Source organism: Papaver somniferum, unplaced genomic scaffold (assembly GCF_003573695.1).
Source record: "Papaver somniferum cultivar HN1 unplaced genomic scaffold, ASM357369v1 unplaced-scaffold_10, whole genome shotgun sequence".
In the NCBI taxonomy this organism is placed as follows: domain Eukaryota; kingdom Viridiplantae; phylum Streptophyta; class Magnoliopsida; order Ranunculales; family Papaveraceae; genus Papaver; species Papaver somniferum.
In genome coordinates this window covers 7068727-7095364 of record NW_020618825.1, presented here as the reverse complement: position 1 = coordinate 7095364, position 26638 = coordinate 7068727, and the positions used below count along the sequence as shown (strand labels likewise).

The following is a 26638-nucleotide window of genomic DNA, read 5'->3' as shown; positions in this document are numbered from 1 at the left end:
AAAGCACTCGATAGAGATGGAACATTTGAGATGGAACATTTGACATGGTAGACTTACCACCTGTAAAGTCTGTGATAGGATTCAGATGGGTGTATAAGATTAAAACAAAAGCTGATGGGTTGATCGATTATGGTTTTGTTGAGTTCGTAATATGATTGTTGTTCTGAAATTAGCGTTGATCGATTATGGTTTCAATTTTGGTCAACAGAAATTAGGGTTTCAATTTATTTGAGTATTTTTAATTTCAGATATTAGGGTAGTTTAACAATCCGGTGTTGTACCCTCAATTGGGTATTTTGTGTATTCCATGGCCTGCTTTTTTTTTCGTACTAATTTTTCCTTATTAGTGTTGCATATGAATGGCAGAATCTCTTTCATACTTAATTAAGATAAACCTCTATCATACTGATGCATGTCATAAAAAAATAATATCTCAGCTACGCAAAGTTTTCCCTTATGTGTATCATTTCCTTTGCAGTCTTTATGTGTATCCTTCCCGTATGTTTTCTAGACCAGTAACGCATACTTTCTCTCTTGCCAAAGGCAGTGAGTATAAATGTGCAATGAACCTAACCACAAAATTCTTTATCACCTATTTGAGCATTAGAGAAAATTCAGTTAGCTTGCTGCAGTTCCATATTTTAGGTTGTCCAACCTGTTGTTGGCAGACAGAAACAAACATTATTTGTCATATGTTTGTGCTCGTCTCTTCGGCTTTGGGATGAGCAATAACATTTGAGGAATTAAATTTAAAGATTGCAGCCATGCTACATACCATGTCTTTTGTTATGTTTTAAGTATATTGATTCAAGGGGTAACCGGTAATGTTGTTCATTATTGTCTTTGTTTTTTCATGCAGACACTTTCTCGCTTCTTGTCCTCACCTGTGCTCTTGTGGCTGCCCTTGGCTGGCTCAGGGAATCATGTCATAGTCACACTTGGTAGAAGAGAAGCAACAAAAGTATTGAAAGGTGTATTCCAAGGAGATGTTAAGAAACAAGAAAGCAACTTTCGCTCTCGTTTTTCAAACCCTTAAACTTATGTATTTACTTCTCCCTATCTCTCTGTTGAAATTCTTGTTGCGTTCATTCTTGGGGTTATTTGATTAATTTTTTATTAGAATGGTCAGAACTTGGTATGTTGTGTGGTTAAATATGAGATATATGAAATTTGATGACTTCATCTGAAGGATTGAGTGTTTAGGATCAGGGGGGTCCTTTCTCGGGTTAGTTTCTTTTGGTGAGTAGGGTGGTTGGAGATTGTATGTCAAAGGATTAGGTATTTGGGGGTAATTTAGTATGAGTTATATGAGCTTGCGGTATAGCAGAATAAATCAAAGCTAAAATGAACCTTGATTGAGGTTATGGTGTGTGGGGGATCATAATTTTGGAAATTCACTTTCATGGACGTTGCTAGGTTACTGTTTTGGGAATCAGTTTTGGGGTCTGAATATAAGTATGTTGTAGATTTTAGTCTAGAGGTTACTTCCATTTGCGACATTGTACTACCATTTTGTATCCGGCGGAAATGAAACAAAAATGGATTTAATTGGAGTTGGTGTGCGAGGGATACTTGAATCTTGATGTTTGAGTTTGTGTTGTCATTTTTACAAGCTTGTAGAGAATCCAAATGAAACTGACTTGAATTTTTGACGCTTGAACTTAATATATTGGCTGTCTTTCTTGTATAATGCATCTTCCGATTCTAAAGGTTTAGGTGTTCTTTGATTAAGTGTGGAGTAGAAAAGTCTTAAATGTGTGAGAAATTTAGTCTTTCCTGTAGTTAGTAATGAAATTTGATGGCATTATGGGGGAGATTAAATGTTTAGGATTAGGGGGTTCTTTTGCCGGGATTGTTTTTCTATTGGGAAGGATGTTTGGTTATTTAGTGTAGTAGGGGATGTGTATTTGGAGGTACTTTGATGTGGGTTTTATCAACCTGTAGTGAAATGGAAATGAAATGTCCATCCCTTTCTGGTGGTGCTTACTGAACTTTTTGTACTTGAGATTACTGAACTTGAAACATCCATCTCTTTCTGGTGATGCTTTTTATGTATTATTAGCTTTATTTTGTGGACTTTGCTGTTCATTTTACGGCTTAGCGTTGCAGGTACCATGAGGATGCGAGGTTATGTTGTGAGAGGAGATGCTGGATACTAGATTACAGAAGGCCAAAGGGTGCAACTGTTCTTATTTTATGAGAGCTAGGAGATGCTTGTTCGATGCTTGTTATGCATTTTTTTTTTAATAATCATTGCTGTATCATTTTCATACGGATTTTGTCCATGACTTAGAGAAATATTACTCTCTTTTTGAAATACAAGTGAATGTGCCACTCACTTTTACACTTTTACATTTTTGACACTCTTTCACAATTTTGAATTCTAAAGCATGAAGGAAGTAACAGATGACAGTGGTAAACTGTTGCTTTTTACCAAACCGTGGTTTAATGGAATTTTCAGAAACTGTATATGACGGTTTTGGTTCTGGTCTGTACCATGTACAGCCCTGAGACTGGTCATTTTTACTGATGAAAAGGGAATTTTTGTAAAATGATGGATTAAAAAATCTCACCGTACATCTGTTGAACTAGACACGTGTTGCAATCTCCCTACTTTGGACACGTCAGTCATTTTAGATGAAGACAAGGTTAACTCCGTAATATAATATGTCGCACGTGCACATCACATGCATCAGTCTTTTTGATGTAGCTGTTAGATTCAAGTACACGTGGCGCGTGTGAATTTAATCTAAGTCTGAAGGGTTAATTACGTAATTATTTCACACGTGAGATTTCGCACGCTTGGAAATTTGACCATTTAACTGTCTTTAACGTTTAAACTAACAGATTGGGGCATTTTGACTTATTTCTAAACGTCCGGGCCTTTTTTAACAAGGTGGCACCCTATTTTGGGGCATTTTATCTATTTGCCCTTCTGATAATTACATCACTCATCTTGTTCTATACCCTGAGGCAAATTGGGCTCAAGTTGCAGAGGAGTTTGTATCATATGCAGGATTGACCCATGCATAAAGATAGTATATCAGTGAATTCGTTTTAGCTATGCTCTCGGTATGGTGCACATACGTTGCAAGGACTCATGCATGGCTCATCAAACTTGTGTGTTTCCAGATATTCAACCTCATTTAGAACTTAGGGAAATGAACATGATTTACCGGTGATTCATCCTCCGTAAGTTTTTAGATTGAGTTTTTGCGTCGTATTCAATTTTACAAGTTGAAATCTACTCATGTAAATAACAATTTTGGTTTACGATTCAATATAAAGGGTTCTTATTTCACTGACCGGTCAATATTTGATAGTGACACTCAAATTGTCAGATGGAAACAAAGACCCACGGGCCGACAACGTAACACTTGAGAGAATAAGGGCGGCCCATGAAGAAGATATCCATTAGGGTATCCATTACCCTCAAGAACATCCCCAGCCATTGGATCTATTTATCTCACCCTAAATCGTATCTTTAGCCGTCAGGAAGACCTATAAAATAAGCTTTCCTGGTTCATTTCTCTCATCGTTCAGATTCAGATCTCAAATTTCTTTCTCACACGATATGGATTCTTCAACATGTTTTCTCTCTTACTGATATGATAACCATTTTTACTATCATAATACATTATCTGAAAGACCCAGAAGATGGAGATGATGAAACCTTAATCTTGTTTTTGATGATTCACTAGCAGCACAATGATTTCTCCTTTCAAAACTCAAGATTTGCCCATTTTTTGGTTTCTTTAGGTAAGTTCTTATTTTTGTACGGTGTTTAGTATTTATCGCTGTTTCAATTGTTTGAGTTTAAGCTTATGAATGTTTTTTTTTGTGCAGGGTATTTGGGAATTTGCTCTTGCACTGCTACATTATGTGAGCAAACTCTTGTTTAACCATGGACTGCCATTTGGCGATGTAAGCAAACTCTTGTTGAACGCAAGATTTATTCCTTTTTCTAGTTGACGATTAATTTGGTTGCCGGTTCTTTTTAGCTTCCGAATCTTTAGAGAGAATACTAGATCTTTCAGTTTCCTATATATTTTCTTTTTAGCTTACCTGTTGCGTCTTTGCCTAATCTAATTTACCGTTAAAAGCATCTTTATTTTCATATGGAGTAGCATATCTTGAATAAAAGTAAATTGTGCTGTAAAGGTCCTTACTTCGTTTTTAAGATATTTTAATCAGCGTGTAGTTGAAGCAAGTGGTAAATCGGTATGGGGACTGCAGGCAAAGTCCATACATATAGAAAAGGATTGGCATTCTCATCCTTATTCTCTTGTTTGCGTGTTCTTGGCTAGGCTTTTTTGTTAAATGAATAAATGATGCAAATACTTCTAGCAAGCTACAAATAAACTTGGAGAAAACGTTAGTTTCTGGATTAAGACGTATTTTCTGGAGCATTTTTTTCTTCTTATCAATGGATCATCCTTTTGGAACTTTGCTAGTCTGCCAGGCCTGTGAAATTTTTGCAAGAAATTAAGATAGATTCATGAGTGCAGTAAGATGATTTTCACGTATTGTGAGTGTTTATATACAATTCTCATAGCTCTTTAGCACTGACGTTGGAGCAATGTTATTCTTGTTGGCATAGCACATCCACTTAATTTTTCAGGTCTCTATAGGGTTATGATCTCATCATGTCAAGAATTTAGATGAGAAAGGAAATTCAACTCGATGTTGCTACATGTTGGAGATGCAAAAGGTGAAATGGAACTGCAGCCCGATGTGATCGCTTATAGTTATTTGATTTGTAGGTTTTTCAATCAACTTAAATCATTGAAAGAAGACCTGCAGTTTTGTATTTGATATGTAGTGACATTCCAGGCATATGTTTCTATCGTGTGGGTGTTTTCCCTTTGCTTGTAACAAATTCAAATTAAAAAGAAAATCAGAAAGCTGATTTTTTTTATTAATCTGATCAACTTTATTTTATTACTTGCCAAATTGCTGATGTACCATTTACTATCCATCTAATATTTACAGAGAAAGTCCCCGGAAATCCCAAGCATGCATTTTACCATCCATGTTGTATGCAGTCTAATATTTGCAGAGGAAGTCCCTGGAAAATCCCAGACATGCATTTATGCCTTTGTGAATCTTAGCTTCTTTTGCCCCTCCAACAGTCGCATTTTATCCTAGCATATTTTTGGTTATACACCACATCTGTTCCTGCTGGTTTAAGTCAGTCAGATGATGTCCCAATAGATGCAGCTTCACTAGCTAGCCAAGGCACTTTAAACATCAATAGCTATTTTGATGACTAGCTGTTGCTTCATTTACTCCTTCGTGTTCAGGTGTATACTCAAATGGTTCAAATGACAGACTTCACGAAAGCACGTGAGCTTTTCACGAAGTAGTGATAGTCACATAGCATGTATCGATCTCTATAACATTGTGAGCTCTTTTTTTTTTCTATATATGGATGCAACTTATATTCATAACAACATATTTCCGTGGTATATACTTTTCTAGCTTATCTGTTGTTTCAGTTTTTGCTACACCTCTTGCTACGATATTCTTTTTGGTTTTGTCGTCGGTGAAAGACTTCCGTTAATGCATGGTAATACTACATAACCTCAACAATTCACAGCAGTGTTTTACCTGATGAATTAGGAAAATCTATGACCACTGAGGTTTTGTTTGAATACGTCCACAAATTAGTGAGTTCAATCCCACTAGTTTATTAGATAGATGACCATTTTATGGTGGGATACCGACAAAAACGATTCATCAAACTTGTGTGTTTGGTTTAAAACTTAGGGGAACAAACATCCGGTAATTGGGATGATTCAAAAATTATAGGAAATGTAATTTATTTACAAGTAAAAAACATTTAGACAAAGTATTAACTGGCCGATCAACGTTTGACACTGACACTCGTACAGATATTAGATGGTAACAAAGACTAACAGGCATAACAAGGACGGGCTAAACCAAAGTAATTCGGATCCGATCAGACTTTATGGCCCATAAAAATATCTGTATCTGTTAGGGCATCCATTACCCTCAAAAACTTCTCCGACCATTGGATTGGATCTATCTCTCTTAAAGGTATCTTTAGCCGTTAGCGTTGAAACATCTATAAAACAAACTTTCCATTTAGATTTCTTTTCACTTTTACCGAACCAATAACCATTTCTACTATTATGAATAATAATTATATCATAATACATTATCTGAAACAGCCAGAAGAAGAAGACGAGACCTTCTTAATCTTGTTGTTGACGATTTCTCCTCTCAAAAGTCAAGCTTGTTCCATTTTAATGTGTCCTTATGTAATTTCTTTTCTATCATATTTTTTATTTTTCATTACTGTTTCAATTGTTTGATTTTAAGCTCATGAATTTTCATTTTTATGTTTGCGTAGGGAGATTTGCGGAGGGAGATGAACCAGATAATACAGCTGGCTCTTCCGTATGTCCCGTATATGAGAGTTTGGGTTATTGTATGATGACCCAGAAACCCAAACTGTCAGAGATAACATATTTGAAACTTCAAACTTGGGAGTTGTTTCCAAAGTTTCATCCAAGATTAACTACGACACTGAGAGGATTTACCTTGAAAAATAGGTACGGTATTCTTTTCTTGTTTCTAGTTTTGTCACCCACAAGTTTGTTGCCTTGCCAAGTTTGTTGTTCTAGATTTGGTTGTTGTTTGATTGGTCTTTTCTTCTTGGCGAACAAGGTCTTTAACATTACCAAATGTTCCGACTCATTTAAGGCTCCGAGTCTGATTTTAGATTCTGTCTAGCACCCGTAGACCATTATTAAGAAAATTGGTTAAGGATGTTTTTGATGTGTGCGACACTACTTTATTCAACATGATTGATCATGTTTGTTAGATTTTACTGACTAGAAATATACCAGTGGATCCAAGGAGCAATTTCTGATAGTTTAGTTTCTCACTATTATCCGATCGACTTGATTTATTTGCTTGTGCAAGTTCTCACATATTATACCACTTACCATCAAGGATAACACCAGTATATACCACGGGATATACATTGATTTGGGTTGTAGAAACTTGTAGATTGATTTCGATGCTTAGTGGGGTTTACTGGGTAATGGTTTCTTGTCGTTGGTGTCCTTTCTTCTATATTTTCAGTCGCAAAGTTGTTGCTCTATTAATTTGTTGAGCTCAATTTTTTTATTTTTTATTTTGTTAAGCATATGAGCATAAGTTTTGTTTGTTGTTTTATTTTGTCAGCAGCAGGACATACTTAGTATTAAGGAGTGCGTGACTAGATGATTGAGCATGCGTACAGATTGATGTTGAACCCGGAGGAATTTTGCAGCACTCTCCGCCGGGTTATTATGCTGACTCGTAAGACTATTATTGTCACAAACACTAATCAAGGGGATGTGAGTGCAAGAATTTCACCGATAAATGGAAGTTTATTCGATGTTGTTACACGTGGGACACATATACCTCTTTATTTGATTTTTTAATCGTTGCAAACAACTTAAACCACAAGAACAAAACCTGTAGTTTCGTATTATGATGTAGTGGCTTCTTAAGTGTAGGTTTCAACTGGGCTTTCCTCTGGTTTGTAATGATTTCAAGCAAGCTGAAAAATATATCAGAAACCTCCATTTTGATTGATATCGATGGTGATGGGTATGGCACCTCAGTTCTCTATGGATTCTACCTAAGAAGATATCTTTTCTAGTTTGAATTTTCATATTCGAACTTGCTAATCAGTGTTCTAACTCAATTAAGTCGCTAATCAGTGTTCTAACTCAATTAAGTCGCTAATCAGTGTTCTAACTCATTTAAGTCGCTTTTACTTGCTAAACATGTAGACCTTAAACAACAAGAGTTTCTTTGTGTAGAAAAAATGCATTGTCAGTAGCCAAAGGCCCTTTACACGTCAATAGTTGTTCCAATGACCATTTGTTTTTTTTTTTTTTTGATTAGAAGAGAAGATTTATTAAAGGAAATAGAATTTACATCAAATCTACAAGAAGTAGAAGAAATACCAAAAAAACAAAACAAAAGATTACAAAAGGATTGAATCCCATGAAGAGAGCACAGAATGTGAAAAGTTTTGATGGACACGGCGACCTGCCGCTGCTGCCCAAGATAACACAGAGGTTTTAACTTCTTGAATCAGGTCGTCATCCGTTTTATAAAGATAATTCTCTTCAAAACGTCTGCAATTCCTTTCTTTCCAAATGGTGTTGATCATTCCCGCAGGGATTAAGCCCCAAATAAAATTCCAACTTGAAAAGTTATTGTGATGCCACATATTTGCAAGACTTATCATCGAGCTTGGCAAAACCCAAGACCAACATGTATTAGGTAATATGCCAGACCAAATCTTGTATGTAATTCTACAATGAAGAAAAAGATGGTCTTGCGTCTCCAACCCAACTCCACATAAAACACATGAGTTATAAAGATCCATACCTTTACGTTGTAGCACATCAATTGTATTAAGCTTCCCATGAAGAAGACACCACATTAGAATGTTGCTTGAACAAGTTCCCAGTTAACCAAATGTGAAGTCTTTGCACCCTCCTTGTATTCCCACAGAAAGTTGCGCATCTTTTTTTCCAAAGTCTTAATAACTGAAATAGGAGCCTTGAACAACGAAAAGAAGTGGTAAGAGAAGATAAGATACATTTTAAAAGAGCAAGTTTACCTCCTCTGGATAAAGAAATTCTTCTCCAAACAAATAATCTAGCATCAAACTTCTCTATTATTGGATCCCAAATTATTTTCGAACCCGACTTAGCACCAAGTGGCATTCCCAAATACATAAAAGGCAAACAATCAGTTATACAATTGAATTCTGCTGCCCAAGTCGCTAGGTACGGAACATCTCCAACATCAATTAGGCGATTTTTAGAAGTGTTTACCTTAAGGCCGGCAATAAACTCAAAACATTGCAGAGCAGAAAACAAATTGTGTAACTCCTCCTTTTTGTTATCGACAAAGAAAATAGTATCATCCGCATAATGTAGGTGATTAACTATGATACTAATGGGTGTAACGGAGAAGCCACTGAATAAGCCTTGATTAGCCACTCTGTCCATGAATCTAGAAAAACCCTCCATAGCAATATTGAATAAAAGTGGAGAAACCGGACAACCTTGCCTAACACCTCTAGTACTTGTGAAATAACCAAAAAAAGAACCATTGATAAGAACCGAGAAGGAAGAAGTAGAATAACAAAACCTTAACCAATTACACCATTTCCTACCAAAACCCATTTGAAGAAGCATAAATTCGAGATATTCCAATTAATTCTGTCAAACGCCTTCTCAAGATCAATTTTGCACACGATACCAGCTTTTCCAGACCTAAGTCTAGAATCTACCAATTCATTAGCAATTAAAGTACCATCAATCATCTGTCTGCCTTCAATATATGCACTTTGCATTGGCGAAATAAGTTTATCCATAACAAGTTTCATCCTTGTAGCTAGCACTTTTGCTATGATTTTGTAAACGCTAGTAAGAAGGCAAATAGGTCTACAATCTTTTATTGTTTCAATATGATCCTTCTTTTGCACAAGAGTGATGAAAGTAGAGTTATGTTTAGAATTGATAATACCTGTAGTGAAAAATTCATTCACAGTACTCATAAAATATTCTTTGATGAAACACTTCTGAAAAAACATGATTGGGAAGCCATCTGGCCCGGGGCTTTATCCATAGCTAAATCTTTGATAGCTTGAAAAACCTCTCTTCAGAAAAATCAGATTCTAAAATAGTGGACTCTGTATAGGTAATGGTATCGAACTCAATTCCCTCCAAAAGAGGTCTTACCATTTCTTCTTCATAAAAAGAGTTTTGTAGTACTCCACAATATGATCTTGTAGCCTTCCTCTATCAGAAACTAACTCATTACCTATGTAAAGTTGTTGGATTCTGTTGTATCTTCTTCTTGCCGAAGCATTACTGATGAAGAAAGAGGTATTCCGGTCACCTTCTTGCATCCATTTGATATTTGATTTGATCCTCCATGAGGTCTCCTCCATCTTTGAAATCTTCTCAAACTCAATCTTATTTTGGAGTTGCACACTCCGCTCCTCTTCAGTAAGAGTATTATCTTCGCAAATCCGTCAAGTGCTTGTATGTCCGAGAATTGCATTCAACTTAGTTTTGGTATGACCAAAAACATCTTTGTTCCAAACCTTTAGCTTCTCTTTAAGTGCTTGTAATTTTTGCCAAAGCACACTACTTGGGGTACCTGCAAAACAAAAAGAGAGCCACCAATCTTCTAGAATTTGTAAGAATCCATTCTCCATGAACCACATAACTTCAAACCTGAAAGGACTAGGTCCTCAGGATGGATCGGAAATATCTAAAAGGAGTGGTATGTGATCAGAGGTAGGTCTAGCTTTGGATAATTGTGTAACAAATGGGTAGTGTTGTTCAAAGGATAGGGAGATGAGGAACCTATCTAATCTGCACATAACTGGGTTAGCTTGACCATCTGACCAGGTGTATCTTGCCCCTTTCAGGGGTAAGTCAATAAGATCATGCTCCAAAATAAACTCATTGAATTTTGTCATGCTCCTAGTTATTTTCCTGCAATTCTTCTTCTCAGCACACTTGGTGATTGTGTTGAAGTCACCAGCAATACACCAAGAAGTATTAGTCCAGTATCTACAAACATTGTCAAGCTCAATCCAAAAATCTGTTCTATCGACAGGATTATCTGGCCCATAAACATTTGTTAGAACCCACTGGAAGTTGTCAATCTTATTTGTGCAAAGAATCGACAGACTATAATCACCAACTAAAGAGTCACTAACCTCCACATAATCTCTGTCCCAGATGGTTAACATACCACCAGAGCTGCCCACAGATTGTTGTGAAGTCCAACCCACGTTCTTATATCCACAAATCTGCTTAATATCCCAAGAAGAGCAATGCATCATTTTTGTTTCTTGAAGGAGTATAATTGGTGCCCTGATCATATGAATCATTTGATGTACTATTGTTCTTCTGCTGCTAGAGTTAAGACCTCTAACATTCCAAGTTAGGATCTTCAAACTCATTTGGAAAAATACTTACCCCTGGATGTGACTGATCTTCTAGTTCTTGAAGAAGGTAAGGTGATAACCTCAACTGAGAGACCAAGCCTTCTTAATTCATTCCGCAGTCTTAGAGGTATAACTTGCTGTGTGTTACTGTCAGTACATATTTGGACTGATATCATCTGCATTAACTTATGCTGTTGGTTCAAAACCAGGGGATATTCAATTTCAGCACAGCTGGTACTTTGAGCATTATCCATATTCACAAAGAATGAGTCTTCTAGACCCATTAAAGGCAGTACTGTTTGATGTTTCTCATGCACAGAGATGTTATCTTTGTCATCAACACATACAATGTTTTGAACTGCAAAATCCTTAGATGCTGGTTTTTTTGTTGGGAGAATGGGAATGGGTTTGAGGATGGGTCCTGAAGTAGAAACCTTAGAGATTAAGAATTTCAATGTATGGTTTGGCATTGTTGAAAAACTGATGCCCAGATTAACACCAAGATCAAAAAACATGTTCACTTCTTTGAATACCCAAGACGGTACAATGAAGTTGTTATTTTTTTTGGAAATATATAGGCTGTAGGTTTGCCTTGTTGGACTGGGTAGATATATGGATTTTTGGGTTGTTACTGTGCACAGCTAGGATATTTTCTGGAACTGCAAGGGTTACAGATGTAGGTGCAGGTGTATTGATGGTGCAGGTGTGGAAACAGTAATAAGTTCAAGTGGGATTGAGATATATTGAGAGATGGGTTCTGTGGGATTTAAAGTGGATTGAAATATGTTTAATGGAAGGTGGTTTTGACAACGGATTTTTAGGGTTCTGCGGGGTTTTTTGGTTTAGTGGAATTTCTGGGTTTTGTGGGGTTTTAGGGTTTAGTGGAATTACAGGGTTCTATATGATTTCAGGGTTCTGTATGGGTTCATCACTGTTACTTCAAACTCCAGACATGTTGGGACCGAAATTCTGAATGCACCAGGCTGCTGAGTCAGTATCTCTATTTCCATTTCAGATGATGTGTCAGATGCCACTGTATCTGTGATATTCATAGGTGTAACGGAAAGAGAAGACATACGAGTCAGAAGACTTGGGTTTAGTTTCTGCCATACCTGTGTTACGGGCTTGGACTTATTCTTTCTCTTCTTTCTGGATTTCCTATTCTTCTTCTTTGACCGTAACTATTGAGTAAAATTCCTTTTAAAAATGATGTAGATATCGACGGAATATCAGCTGCAATATCAGTTGATTTGCATGTGCCAGCTACATTGTAGGTATTGTGAGGAAATTTTTTTTCTTGACCCTACTGGTTTCCACTAAATCAGGTACAATGGGTATCCCATTGAATGCAGCTTCCTTATTCACAGGAGGTGAGATTAGGTAATTGCAGGAAGATGATGAAGATTTTCCTGTAACTTGAATGTGTGCAGTGAACATATGTCGATCTCTAATTTTCTTCAATTTACTTTATAATTGCTAATATCTTCCAAGGTCAATCAAATTTTCTTCATACTTCTGATGATATCCTTCAACTTGCCATAAAATCACGGTTATTTTTTTCCCTCACTAGAATTGCTTCAAATGATGACCGACAAGTTGATGAAAATATAGAAGACCTACAAGTTTATGCATATTCCTTCGTTCACCTAATGAAACCAGTCAACATCGCCTAATACACTGAAAGTCGTTATATATTTATGTCTCCGGCCCCACCGAGAAGTCATCTAGTATGTCTTGGGGAATGATAGACTCACTGACAAAGCTACCGAGAATAAATCCCGCGAAGGGATCCTGCGGTTAAGACAGCGCTTGTCTACACTGGAATTAGAAAGGGTTAAAGTGGGGGCCGTTCTTTATCTCACACGGGATATTCTATCGGGAGAAAGTTGCGGTAAGCTAATCATTTATCATTTCTGAATGTCTAGTGCATGATTCACATGATATGTTTTCAATACGAAAATGATACCCCTACCGATTTTTTGTCCCGACCACAAATCTTGACTAAGACAAATTCTGGTGGGGCCATAACCCACCCCCTATTGTCTCTAGGGGTGAGCATTTTACCCGTAATTCGCGGATTTAATCGGGACCAATCGTATTGTTGTGGATGAATGTCCGGACCGTTCGCTAATGGGTTGGACGCGGATGAGATTTTTAAAATCCAACGGATTACAGATTGGGCATGCATGCAACCTTGAAAATCCGTTGGACATCCATATCAGTTAGATTAAGGGCATCTATATAGTTTCTAGAAAATATATAGATAGTTTTGGAATTTTTAAGGTGTTTGCTTGGAGTGTTGTCCATGACACTTCTATATTTATATACATATATAAAATGTGTAGGTTCTATAAGAATTCATCTATATTGGTTTTATTTTTTTCATTACAAATTTTAACTAACACAAATCCATTGGATTATCCGCACCCAATCCGTTCATCCGTGCATCCATTGGATGCAAATTCGTTGGATGTTGGATTGGATACGGATGCCAAATTTGAAATCCGTAGTGAATTGGATTGGATGCGATGAGGTAAAAACCGGTCCATACCAACCCATGCTCACCCCTAATTGTCTCCGGCGGGTTGCTGTTTAGAATACAACTGAATGACCAAGTTGAAATAACACGATAGTGTTCGTGCGAGGCGCGATACATTTTTTTTTTTGTCAATTAACAATTTTAATTTATTTAAAATCAAAATGTGATTACATGATCATTTACAAAAATAATAAAAACATCAAAATAAAAGATAATAAGAACACTAATACAATTGAAGATATCAATTACAGGTGAATCGAGTAGAGAAAAAGCCATATACCCTAAAGAAACCCAATTTTTATAAATGTAGTAGCGATGCATTATGGTATAATTTGGAATCGATTCCGACCATTCAATCTGATTTTTTTCTTCTTCACTAAGAGATACTCCTATAAGAAATGAGTTATTTTCAAAAATCTTATAAATCAAAACGAACCCGGATGCCCTAAATCCCTTTGATTGAATATGGATTCTAAGCAATACCGTGTTGGATTGTTGATGTTCTTGAATCGAGAATAGCAAGTCATGAACCAGCGATCAAGGTTTGAATAATCACCCTCAAAGCAAAGAGAAACTCGTCCCAAATGGCAAAGAAAAATCGCTCCAAATAGCGAAGAAATATGTCAAATGACATCAAAAACAAAAATAAAAATACCTTTATTCGATTAAAACTAAAAAAAATAAATAAATCTTGCTCAGATCTGGTCCAAAAAAGACCAAATATGAGCAATTAGATGAATTGAGACTAAGGTTTTTTCTTTGGGAGAAGAGGAAAGGAAAGAAGGATACATACTTCTTTAAACTTTACTGATACAACTAATTATTTTTTCTATCGATTGTACCAAATCGTTACTGGAGACAAAAAAAGAAGAAGAAAAGAAAGAAAAAAAAATATAATAAATAAATAAAAGGTTACCACATTTTGTGGCTTCGCGTAATTAACAGAGACATTAAAAGTAAATGGTTCTCCTTTGCTATCTGATATCTCTATTTAGGGCACCGGACAATGTATAATTTCATCCTGCGATACATTGAGCAATTGTTATGCACCCAAATCACAAGTAAGGTATATAATAAAACAAAATTTGTATAAAATTAAAAAAATAATCTAAACTCCTAGGCAGATTGTGCCTTAGCGCAGTACATGACCTTAGACACTGCAAAAATAGTCAAATTGATATCCTTATCCACCTAATGTAACAACATTTTCATATTTTAAGCACATATACAAGTGCTAAATTCATACAATCAAGTCAGAATACGGGTCCGGTGAAAGTAAGGAATGTGATCCTCTAACAAAACCTGAGCCCTTGAAAAGGGAGTTTATTGTAAATACCTTCAAACGACAAGGTTTTATTTTGATTTGTCTCTAAATACGACCCTGCCTGTCCGAAAGCAGAGCTTGAAGTCAATAATCTACTTTCTTTGTTGAATCCTGCACCTATATGACACTCTTCGGCAACATAAATCACACAATCCCATAGCATCCACTAGCTAGTTTTAAACAAAATGATTGCAAAATTAGCATTGCGACCAAAAACACCATGCGTAATGTTTGTATGCCAAGATATATTGGATCAAATAATACAAGCTGCAGCTGATGTGTAATGTTTGATTCAGAAAATATGGTACAAGTGTATATAAGAACATAGCATCTGCAACATTTCTTCAGGAAGTTGCACACGCGGAACAAACAAAAAGAGACAACATTTTCTAGCTATATATTTGGCTCAAACAGATTACCTTGGAAACACTTACTCGAGCCAAACATGATATTCTCCTTTTCCAACTTCGTCTTCAACTATGCTAGATTTACCTGAAAAACTAGGAAAATATATGGTTAGCCTACTCCACTAAAATTTACGTAACAATACAAGTACAACTTGAAGATAACAAACAGTAAGAGAGTTCACTTGGAAGCATAAATATAATTACAATCTCCAAATAAAAAATATTTAGTCTCCGATCACATTAACAAGGAAACAAAAAGAACAAAATGAAACAAAATGGAGGCATAATCATTAGAAGTCTAGATCATAATCGAATTATATTTTATTGTGTAGGATCATACGGTTTAACTTGTACTAATAGCCAATCACTACCATTCATACCTAACTAAAATCTAAATGGATTAAGTTAGGACTAACAACTAAGCAACAGAGGGTTAGCTGAAACGAAAGACAATGAGTAAAAAAGCTTTGAAAATAGGAAATCTTTTCTGGAAGGTTTTCATTTCCAACTTGCAGATACTCTTTCTCTCCCTCTTCCCTCTCAACTTATTTTCCCCTTACCAGTTCTGTATTTGTTTACTAAGTACTTCTTAACATCTTCGTCCAATAAGACTTCTCCATAATTATTTGATTCAACATCCTACTGGTACTTAGAGACATTTTGTTGTTTAAAAAATGAAAAAGAGAAATCAGAGAAGGGAAACGAGAGGTATAAATGACATTTGGAATGCGTTCCTTATTCTTTGGTTCTCAACAATTTCCAATGTATTAGCTGTTTATATATTCAACATAATTAATAATGCAAATAACCTAGTTAGAAAATTAGCCAATAGGAAAGGGAGTAGCATCTACGAGATGATGCGCAAATCCTCAAACTTCTCCTTCACCGATGTCTCGGCCTTCTTCTCATCCTTTCCCTCACTACCGCTCTTCCTGCATTCCTGACCAAAGCAAAACGCAGTATATTTCAGAATTTCTTACTGCAAAAATCGTAATTTCAAAAAGAAGACCAAAGATTCCAGGTCACCATTTTTGTTCTCCATTTTGGAGTCTGAACATTAACTACTGTCTACATATCAATTTAAAATTCCTAAACCAGACATATCATAAGTTGTGTATTCATCAAGTTTAATCAGTAATTGGTGCCGAATATCATCCACACCACATAGAGTTCACAAGATAGATATTTACCATCTGGAGATGCTACAGTGGTTAAACGCCCAATAAATCCATTGGGATGTCTTTTTCTTCTGTTTGAATAGGCTTTTTCAGCTGATAAAGCTTGTTCCAAGGTCAATCCAGCAGCAACTAGAATAAAAATGAACACTCTGAATAGTCAATTCCACACAATTGATTCATACTTGCAAAATAATTTGGCTTGATAACGAGAACATATTCCCGGTATGCAAATTCCGCAGATAGTTGAGCCAACAAGTTGTGATAACTAATAAAGAATGCAATATAGACTTTGAAACTACTTATGCTGCTGCAAGGAAAGCAAAAGTGTTCCAATTTTTTGTTTTATTTTAACATTAGGAAACCAATCAGACACTTAACTTTAAGCCACAGGTAATCAACCAATCCAGACTTTAAAAAAAAAAAAAAAAAAAAGATGCGCATGTAATTGTTTGAGAAGAAAATTTAGTTACCATAATCTTTCATTCTTTCATCTTGTTCAGATTGCTCTCTCTGAATACAGGCATCTGTTATAATTTGATTTAGTGTTTCAATCATGTTTGTCTCTTTTTGGATGATTAGAATTGAACCCTGAATTTCTCATTCATCACAAGAGCAAAAAGTATTCTCTTTCATCATGAGTTTTAGCAATTGAAAACTAAATTCCTTTGAACAATTTCATCAATCAGTTAACATGCATGTTAAGTTTCACAAAATCTCATTTATTTGGGAACTAGGATTTCATTTCATAGTACAAAGAGTAAAAGCATGAAAGTGGGTTGATGATTCAGACTAGTCTTCTTTCCTTTGTAAAATCAACACGCAGAGTATGAAATTAGAAAATGGATCAGAGTTACTGATACATCGAACAAAATCCAATTTACCTTAGATGGATTGCTCAAAATCCAGAGTATGGTTTGATTTTGTAATTCCTCTTTAGATGCAGTTGCAGGTACAAAGGGTTTCGATAAAAATCCAGTTGAATGAGCTATCCACTTCTTCTGCTAGATTTGGTGATTTGGTCTGAGTTTGATGTGCGAAGTCTTGAGCTTGGGAGAAGAAGAAGGAAGAGAAAATACAGGCTCACTTTTTACCCCCGATATCTTCAGAGACACGTGTTGAGAATATGAGATAGAGGTCGGATATTATTATCACAGAACCCACATAAATTCACCACTATCATACCCCTTCTCGACAACATAGAAAGAGTGGGAACAACTCTATTTGCAGCAGCCCAAACCAAGAAACTAACCATAGGAGGGATTGTCTTGTTCCAAATGTATTTAGATGGAAATTTTGGAGGTGTGATTTGTCCTTGATCATGCATAAGCCAAGCATAACAAGAACTAACAGAGAACATACCTCTACGTGTACATATTAGTTTCCCTCCATGTAACATATTGGGTAATATTCTCATTTACTTTCTAGTTTCTTACCCTTTGTATAAGTAGGAACTGTGTTCCATTGTAATAAACACATTGATCAATATAAAAACTGTCGATTCCATGACTACTCTTGTCATGGCATCGGAGCCAACCAAGATCCAAACTTTCGCTGCAAACAATGAATAAACAGATCCCTTGTCAAGAAACTGAAATCCTATTAACCTTCCTGTTGTTTCTCGAAATCTTAATTCCCTTTACTGTCTTTGTCTTTCAGCCACCATGTCTCGAGAATATTATCAACCCATTACAACGAAGTTCGATGGAACCAACTACAATCACTGGTCCTTTCTCATGAGAAGTTTTCTCAAAGGTAAAGGCTTATGGAAATATGTTGATGGTACTGAAAAGTTCCCTATTGAGACTGTGCCATAGAAAACAGATAAGGTTGAATCTTCAATCAGTGATCGTCTCAATGATGGGGAGATCAATAACCATAAGATAATTACATGTATTGGAAACACTGTGATTACATCCATCAGCATGTAACTTGACCAATTTGAAATTTCCAAAGAAGCATGGGATTTTCTCTCCAACAGGTATACGCAAATTAACTTTTCTCAACGTTACAAACTCGAACAAGACATCAGATCCCTGAAACAACAAAATGATCAGACAATATCAGATTTCCACTCTGAGATGTCTGTTGTGTGGAATCAGCTGGCATTGACGGAGCTAAAATGGACTACTGATGCACACTTGTGGGAGAAATATCGAGAAGAATCAAGGTTAGTTCAACTTCTTATGGCTTTGAAAGATGAGTATGAATCTATTAGAGCATCTATTCTGCACACTACACCTCTTCCTACAGTAGAATTCAAACTGTCAGAACTTATCAATGAAGAAACAAGGAAAATGATTAAACCAGATATCTCAGTTGTGTTTGCTGCTTCTTCACAATCAAATCATAATACTTATAAGAGCCAGACAAATTCAACAAGTCGTGACATGTCCCAGTTTCAATGTCACAATTGCAAACAGCATGGACATATTGCCAGAAATTGTACTCAACAACCTACCTCAACAATATCATCAGGCACATCACAAGATCCGTCCCCATATCAATGCAATTACTGCAAGGATTCTGGACATACAATGAACAACTGACCATCACCAACATCCATAAATATGCGTGAAAAGAGGAGAAACTCTAATGCAACATTGACACGATTCACTACTATACCTGTCTCATCTGAGATTGAGAAGAAACATGAATGGCAGAATCTCTTTCATACTTAATTACGATAAACCTCTATCATACTGATGCATGTCATAAAAAAATAATATCTCAGCTACGCAAAGTTTTCCCTTATGTGTATCATTTCCTTTGCAGTCTTTATGTTTATCCTTCCCGTATGTTTTCTAGACCAGTAACGCATACTTTCTCTCTTGCCAAAGGAAGTGAGTATAAATGTGCAATGAACCTAACCACAAAATTCTTTATCACCTATTTGAGCATTAGAGAAAATTCAGTTAGCTTGCTGCAGTTCCATATTTTAGGTTGTCCAACCTGTTGTTGGCAGACAGAAACAAACATTATTTGTCATATGTTTGTGCTCGTCTCTTCGGCTTTGGGATGAGCAATAACATTTGAGGAATTAAATTTAAAGATTGCAGCCATGCTACATACCATGTCTTTTGTTATGTTTTAAGTATATTGATTCAAGGGGTAACCGGTAATGTTGTTCATTATTGTCTTTGTTTTTTCATGCAGACACTTTCTCGCTTCTTGTCCTCACCTGTGCTCTTGTGGCTGCCCTTGGCTGGCTCAGGGAATCATGTCATAGTACACTTGGTAGAAGAGAAGCAACAAAAGTATTGAAAGGTGTATTCCAAGGAGATGTTAAGAAACAAGAAAGCAACTTTCGCTCTCGTTTTTCAAACCCTTAAACTTATGTATTTACTTCTCCCTATCTCTCTGTTGAAATTCTTGTTGCGTTCATTCTTGGGGTTATTTGATTAATTTTTTATTAGAATGGTCAGAACTTGGTATGTTGTGTGGTTAAATATGAGATATATGAAATTTGATGACTTCATCTGAAGGATTGAGTGTTTAGGATCAGGGGGGTCCTTTCTCGGGTTAGTTTCTTTTGGTGAGTAGGGTGGTTGGAGATTATATGTCAAAGGATTAGGTATTTGGGGGTAATTTAGTATGAGTTATATGAGCTTGCGGTATAGCAGAATAAATCAAAGCTAAAATGAACCTTGATTGAGGTTATGGTGTGTGGGGGATCATAATTTTGGAAATTCACTTTCATGGACGTTGCTAGGTTACTGTTTTGGGAATCAGTTTTGGGGTCTGAATATAAGTATGTTGTAGATTTTAGTCTAGAGGTTACTTCCATTTGCGACATTGTACTACCATTTTGTATCCGGCGGAAATGAAACAAAAATGGATTTAATTGGAGTTGGTGTGCTAGGGATACTTGAATCTTGATGTTTGAGTTTGTGTTGTCATTTTTACAAGCTTGTAGAGAATCCAAATGAAACTGACTTGAATTTTTGACGCTTGAACTTAATATATTGGCTGTCTTTCTTGTATAATGCATCTTCCGATTCTAAAGGTTTAGGTGTTCTTTGATTAAGTGTGGAGTAGAAAAGTCTTAAATGTGTGAGAAATTTAGTCTTTCCTGTAGTTAGTAATGAAATTTGATGGCATTATGGGGGAGATTAAATGTTTAGGATTAGGGGGTTCTTTTGCCGGGATTGTTTTTCTATTGGGAAGGATGTTTGGTTATTTAGTGTAGTAGGGGATGTGTATTTGGAGGTACTTTGATGTGGGTTTTATCAACCTGTAGTGAAATGGAAATGAAATGTCCATCCCTTTCTGGTGGTGCTTACTGAACTTTTTGTACTTGAGATTACTGAACTTGAAACATCCATCTCTTTCTGGTGATGCTTTTTATGTATTATTAGCTTTATTTTGTGGACTTTGCTGTTCATTTTACGGCTTAGCGTTGCAGGTACCATGAGGATGCGAGGTTATGTTGTGAGGGGAGATGCTGGATACTAGATTACAGAAGGCCAAAGGGTGCAACTGTTCTTATTTTATGAGAGCTAGGAGATGCTTGTTCGATGCTTGTTATGCATTTTTTTTTTAATAATCATTGCTGTATCATTTTCATACGGATTTTGTCCATGACTTAAAGAAATATTACTCTCTTTTTGAAATACAAGTGAATGTGCCACTCACTTTTACACTTTTACATTTTTGACACTCTTTCACAATTTTGAATTCTAAAGCATGAAGGAAGTAACAGATGACAGTGGTAAACTGTTGCTTTTTACCAAACCGTGGTTTAATGGAATTTTCAGAAACTATATATGACGGTTTTGGTTCTGGTCTGTACCATGTACAGCCCTGAGACTGGTCATTTTTACTGATGAAAAGGGAATTTTTGTAAAAAGATGGATTAAAAAATCTCACCGTACATCTGTTGAACTAGACACGTGTTGCAATCTCCCTACTTTGGACACGTCAGTCATTTTAGATGAAGACAAGGTTAACTCCGTAATATAATATGTCGCACGTGCACATCACATGCATCAGTCTTTTTGTTGTAGCTGTTAGATTCAAGTACACGTGGCGCGTGTGAATTTAATCTAAGTCTGAAGGGTTAATTACGTAATTATTTCACACGTGAGATTTCGCACGCTTGGAAATTTGACCATTTAACTGTCTTTAACGTTTAAACTAACAGATTGGGGCATTTTGACTTATTTCTAAACGTCCGGGCCTTTTTTAACAAGGTGGCACCCTATTTTGGGGCATTTTATCTATTTGCCCTTCTGATAATTACAGCACTCATCTTGTTCTATACCCTGAGGCAAATTGGGCTCAAGTTGCAGAGGAGTTTGTATCATATGCAGGATTGACCCATGCATAAAGATAGTATATCAGTGAATTCGTTTTAGCTATGCTCTCGGTATGGTGCACATACGTTGCAAGGACTCATGCATGGCTCATCAAACTTGTGTGTTTCCAGATATTCAACCTCATTTAGAACTTAGGGAAATGAACATGATCTACCGGTGATTCATCCTCCGTAAGTTTTTAGATTGAGTTTTTGCGTCGTATTCAATTTTACAAGTTGAAATCTACTCATGTAAATAACAATTTTGGTTTACGATTCAATATAAAAGGTTCTTATTTCACTGACCGGTCAATATTTGATAGTGACACTCAAATTGTCAGATGGAAACAAAGACCCACGGGCCGACAACGTAACACTTGAGAGAATAAGGGCGGCCCATGAAGAAGATATCCATTAGGGTATCCATTACCCTCAAGAACATCCCCAGCCATTGGATCTATTTATCTCACCCTAAATCGTATCTTTAGCCGTCAGGAAGACCTATAAAAAGCTTTCCTGGTTCATTTCTCTCATCGTTCAGATTCAGATCTCAAATTTCTTCTCACACGATATGGATTCTTCAACATGTTTTCTCTCTTACTGATATGATAACCATTTTTACTATCATAATACATTATCTGAAAGACCCAGAAGATGGAGATGATGAAACCTTAATCTTGTTTTGATGATTCACTAGCAGCACAATGATTTCTCCTTTCAAAACTCAAGATTTGCCCATTTTTTGGTTTCTTTAGGTAAGTTCTTATTTTTGTACGGTGTTTAGTATTTATCGCTGTTTCAATTGTTTGAGTTTAAGCTTATGAATGTTTTTTTTTGTGCAGGGTATTTGGGAATTTGCTCTTGCACTGCTACATTATGTGAGCAAACTCTTGTTTAACCATGGACTGCCATTTGGCGATGTAAGCAAACTCTTGTTGAACGCAAGATTTATTCCTTTTTCTAGTTGACGATTAATTTGGTTGCCGGTTCTTTTTAGCTTCCGAATCTTTAGAGAGAATACTAGATCTTTCAGTTTCCTATATATTTTCTTTTTAGCTTACCTGTTGCGTCTTTGCCTAATCTAATTTACCGTTAAAAGCATCTTTATTTTCATATGGAGTAGCATATCTTGAATAAAAGTAAATTGTGCTGTAAAGGTCCTTACTTCGTTTTTAAGATATTTTAATCAGCGTGTAGTTGAAGCAAGTGGTAAATCGGTATGGGGACTGCAGGCAAAGTCCATACATAGAAAAGGATTGGCATTCTCATCCTTATTCTCTTGTTTGCGTGTTCTTGGCTAGGCTTTTTTGTTAAATGAATAAATGATGCAAATACTTCTAGCAAGCTACAAATAAACTTGGAGAAAACGTTAGTTTCTGGATTAAGACGTATTTTCTGGAGCATTTTTTCTTCTTATCAATGGATCATCCTTTTGGAACTTTGCTAGTCTGCCAGGCCTGTGAAATTTTTGCAAGAAATTAAGATAGATTCATGAGTGCAGTAAGATGATTTTCACGTATTGTGAGTGTTTATATACAATTCTCATAGCTCTTTAGCACTGACGTTGGAGCAATGTTATTCTTGTTGGCATAGCACATCCACTTAATTTTTCAGGTCTCTATAGGGTTATGATCTCATCATGTCAAGAATTTAGATGAGAAAGGAAATTCAACTCGATGTTGCTACATGTTGGAGATGCAAAAGGTGAAATGGAACTGCAGCCCGATGTGATCGCTTATAGTTATTTGATTTGTAGGTTTTTCAATCAACTTAAATCATTGAAAGAAGACCTGCAGTTTTGTATTTGATATGTAGTGACATTCCAGGCATATGTTTCTATCGTGTGGGTGTTTTCCCTTTGCTTGTAACAAATTCAAATTAAAAAGAAAATCAGAAAGCTGATTTTTTTTATTAATCTGATCAACTTTATTTTATTACTTGCCAAATTGCTGATGTACCATTTACTATCCATCTAATATTTACAGAGAAAGTCCCCGGAAATCCCAAGCATGCATTTTACCATCCATGTTGTATGCAGTCTAATATTTGCAGAGGAAGTCCCTGGAAAATCCCAGACATGCATTTATGCCTTTGTGAATCTTAGCTTCTTTTGCCCCTCCAACAGTCGCATTTTATCCTAGCATATTTTTGGTTATACACCACATCTGTTCCTGCTGGTTTAAGTCAGTCAGATGATGTCCCAATAGATGCAGCTTCACTAGCTAGCCAAGGCACTTTAAACATCAATAGCTATTTTGATGACTAGCTGTTGCTTCATTTACTCCTTCGTGTTCAGGTGTATACTCAAATGGTTCGAATGACAGACTTCACGAAAGCACGTGAGCTTTTCACGAAGTAGTGATAGTCACATAGCATGTATCGATCTCTATAACATTGTGAGCTCTTTTTTTTTCTATATATGGATGCAACTTATATTCATAACAACATATTTCCGTGGTATATACTTTTCTAGCTTATCTGTTGTTTCAGTTTTTGCTACACCTCTTGCTACGATATTCTTTTTGGTTTTGTCGTCGGTGAAAGACTTCCGTTAATGCATGGTAATACTACATTACCTCAACAATTCACAGCAGTGTTTTACCTGATGAATTAGGAAAATCTATGACCACTGAGGTTTTGTTTGAATACGTCCACAAATTAGTGAGTTCAATCCCACTAGTTTATTAGATAGATGACCATTTTACGGTGGGATACCGACAAAAACGATTCATCAAACTTGTGTGTTTGGTTTACAACTTAGGGGAACAAACATCCGGTAATTGGGATGATTCAAAAATTATAGGAAATGTAATTTATTTACAAGTAAAAAACATTTAGACAAAGTATTAACTGGCCGATCAACGTTTGACACTGACACTCGTACAGATATTAGATGGTAACAAAGACTAACAGGCATAACAAGGACGGGCTAAACCAAAGTAATTCGGATCCGATCAGACTTTATGGCCCATAAAAATATCTGTATCTGTTAGGGCATCCATTACCCTCAAAAACTTCTCCGACCATTGGATTGGATCTATCTCTCTTAAAGGTATCTTTAGCCGTTAGCGTTGAAACATCTATAAAACAAACTTTCCATTTAGATTTCTTTTCACTTTTACCGAACCAATAACCATTTCTACTATTATGAATAATAATTATATCATCATACATTATCTGAAACAGCCAGAAGAAGAAGACGAGACCTTCTTAATCTTGTTGTTGACGATTTCTTCTCTCAAAAGTCAAGCTTGTTCCATTTTAATGTGTCCTTATGTAATTTCTTTTCTATCATATTTTTTATTTTTCATTACTGTTTCAATTGTTTGATTTTAAGCTCATGAATTTTCATTTTTATGTTTGCGTAGGGAGATTTGCGGAGGGAGATGAACCAGATAATACAGCTGGCTCTTCCGTATGTCCCGTATATGAGAGTTTGGGTTATTGTATGATGACCCAGAAACCCAAACTGTCAGAGATAACATATTTGAAACTTCAAACTTGGGAGTTGTTTCCAAAGTTTCATCCAAGATTAACTACGACACTGAGAGGATTTACCTTGAAAAATAGGTACGGTATTCTTTTCTTGTTTCTAGTTTTGTCACCCACAAGTTTGTTGCCTTGCCAAGTTTGTTGTTCTAGATTTGGTTGTTGTTTGATTAGTCTTTTCTTCTTGGCAAACAAGGTCTTTAACATTACCAAATGTTCCGACTCATTTCAGGCTCCGAGTCTGATTTTAGATTCTGTCTAGCACCCGTAGACCATTATTAAGAAAATTGGTTAAGGATGTTTTTGATGTGTGCGACACTACTTTATTCAACATGATTGATCATGTTTGTTAGATTTTACTGACTAGAAATATACCAGTGGATCCAAGGAGCAATTTCTGATAGTTTAGTTTCTCACTATTATCCGATCGACTTGATTTATTTGCTTGTGCAAGTTCTCACATATTATACCACTTACCATCAAGGATAACACCAGTATATACCACGGGATATACATTGATTTGGGTTGTAGAAACTTGTAGATTGATTTCGATGCTTAGTGGGGTTTACTGGGTAATGGTTTCTTGTCGTTGGTGTCCTTTCTTCTATATTTTCAGTCGCAAAGTTGTTGCTCTATTAATTTGTTGAGCTCAATTTTTTTATTTTTTATTTTGTTAAGCATATGAGCTAAGTTTTGTTTGTTGTTTTATTTTGTCAGCAGCAGGACATACTTAGTATTAAGGAGTGCGTGACTAGATGATGAGCATGCGTACAGATTGATGTTGAACCCGGAGGAATTTTGCAGCACTCTCCGCCGGGTTATTATGCTGACTCGTAAGACTATTATTGTCACAAACACTAATCAAGGGGATGTGAGTGCAAGAATTTCACCGATAAATGGAAGTTTATTCGATGTTGTTACACGTGGGACACATATACCTCTTTATTTGATTTTTTAATCGTTGCAAACAACTAAACCACAAGAACAAAACCTGTAGTTTCGTATTATGATGTAGTGGCTTCTTAAGTGTAGGTTTCAACTGGGCTTTCCTCTGGTTTGTAATGATTTCAAGCAAGCTGAAAAATATATCAGAAACCTCCATTTTGATTGATATCGATGGTGATGGGTATGGCACCTCAGTTCTCTATGGATTCTACCTAAGAAGATATCTTTTCTAGTTTGAATTTCATATTCATATCGAACTTGCTAATCAGTGTTCTAACTCAATTAAGTCGCTAATCAGTGTTCTAACTCAATTAAGTCGCTAATCAGTGTTCTAACTCATTTAAGTCGCTTTTACTTGCTGAACATGTAGACCTTAAACAACAAGAGTTTCTTTGTGTAGAAAAAATGCATTGTCAGTAGCCAAAGGCCCTTTACACGTCAATAGTTGTTCCAATGAC

General features: G+C 36.1%; 3 long non-coding RNA genes across 4 annotated transcripts; 2 read left to right on the top strand and 1 right to left on the bottom strand.

The window, feature by feature from the left end:
* Positions 1–3550: 3550 nt before the first annotated feature.
* LOC113326557 lies at positions 3551–4845 on the top strand. The gene is made up of 3 exons (XR_003348397.1): positions 3551–3759; positions 3847–3924; positions 4632–4845. It is a non-coding gene; the product is annotated as an uncharacterized LOC113326557 (long non-coding RNA).
* A 9550-nt stretch (positions 4846–14395) lies between these two features.
* On the bottom strand, positions 14396–17556 carry LOC113326010. 2 transcript variants are annotated; one of them, XR_003348227.1, is made up of 5 exons: positions 17335–17556; positions 16466–16582; positions 16127–16215; positions 15288–15360; positions 14396–14565 (listed from the first exon to the last, which is right to left on the bottom strand). It is a non-coding gene; the product is annotated as an uncharacterized LOC113326010 (long non-coding RNA). The 2 variants fall into 2 exon arrangements; XR_003348226.1 differs by lacking the exons at positions 14396–14565; positions 15288–15360 and having other exon boundaries at positions 16017–16215.
* Positions 17557–22428: 4872 nt separating this feature from the next.
* LOC113326667 lies at positions 22429–23584 on the top strand. The gene is made up of 3 exons (XR_003348464.1): positions 22429–22501; positions 22589–22666; positions 23371–23584. It is a non-coding gene; the product is annotated as an uncharacterized LOC113326667 (long non-coding RNA).
* Positions 23585–26638: the final 3054 nt, after the last annotated feature.